Genomic DNA, 1,000 nt, shown 5'->3' on the forward strand with positions numbered 1-1,000 from the left:
CAGAGAGAGAGAGTGAGTGAGAGAGAGAGAGAAAACCAGTGCATATGAAGGAACAGACAGACACCAAAATATGTTTGTGTGTGTGTGTGTGTGTGTGTGTGTGTGTGTGTGTGTGTGTGTGTGTGTGTGTGTGAGTGAGTGAGTGAGTGAGAGAAAACCAGTTCATATGAAGAAAAATGGAGCGTAACTGGAAGAAAACAAAACTAGAGGGTTTTTCGTATTTCATGGAAGGAGAGCTCGATCGCGTACAGAGAGGCCTTAAAAGCTGCTAGATCTGCTTATTTTTCAAACCTATTAGAAGAAAACAAACACAACGCTAGGTATTTATTTGAAACAGTGGCTAAACTAACAAGAAATAAAGCTTCAACCCCAGACGTTTCCAAGCAGCACAGCAGTAATGACTTTATGAACTTCTTCACTTACACGATTGATAATATTATAGAGAAAATTATAATTTTACAACTATGTTGGCATTAGTGGAATTGCATTAGCATGGTTTAAATCATACTTATCTGACCGTTATCAGTTTGTAGCAGTAAATGAAGAGATGTCTCATCGATCACAAGTTCAGTATGGCGTACTACAAGGCTCAGTACTAGGACCGCTGCTGTTCACTCTGTACATGCTACCCTCACACACACACACACACACACACACACACCCTTGGGAGATATCATTAGGAAGCATGGCATTAGTTTTCACTGTTATGCTGATGATACTCAGACTGATTACTTACAAAGCACTAAATGGTTTAGCTCCGCAGTGCTTGAGCGAGCTCTTAACGCATTATAGTCCTTCACGTCTATTGCGATCTCAAAACTCCGGCCAGTTGATAATACCAAGAATATCAAAATCGACTGCAGGCGGTAGATCCTTCTCCTATTTAGCACCAAAACTCTGGAAGCAGACACACTCTGTCAGTTCAAAGCTAGACTAAAAACACATCTCTTTGGCCTAGCATACACATAACACATCATAGACTTCTATAATTAAATGTTAG

General features: G+C 40.2%; 1 long non-coding RNA gene across 1 annotated transcript in view; it reads right to left on the reverse strand.

Annotated features, from left to right (window-relative positions):
- The window catches only part of LOC311087635, a 13,709-nt gene that overhangs the window by 889 nt on the left and 11,820 nt on the right, over nt 1-1,000 (reverse strand). The window lies entirely within an intron of this gene.

Source organism: Abramis brama, assembly GCF_963993115.1.
Source record: "Abramis brama genome assembly, chromosome: 7".
Taxonomy (NCBI): Eukaryota; Metazoa; Chordata; class Actinopteri; order Cypriniformes; family Leuciscidae; genus Abramis; species Abramis brama.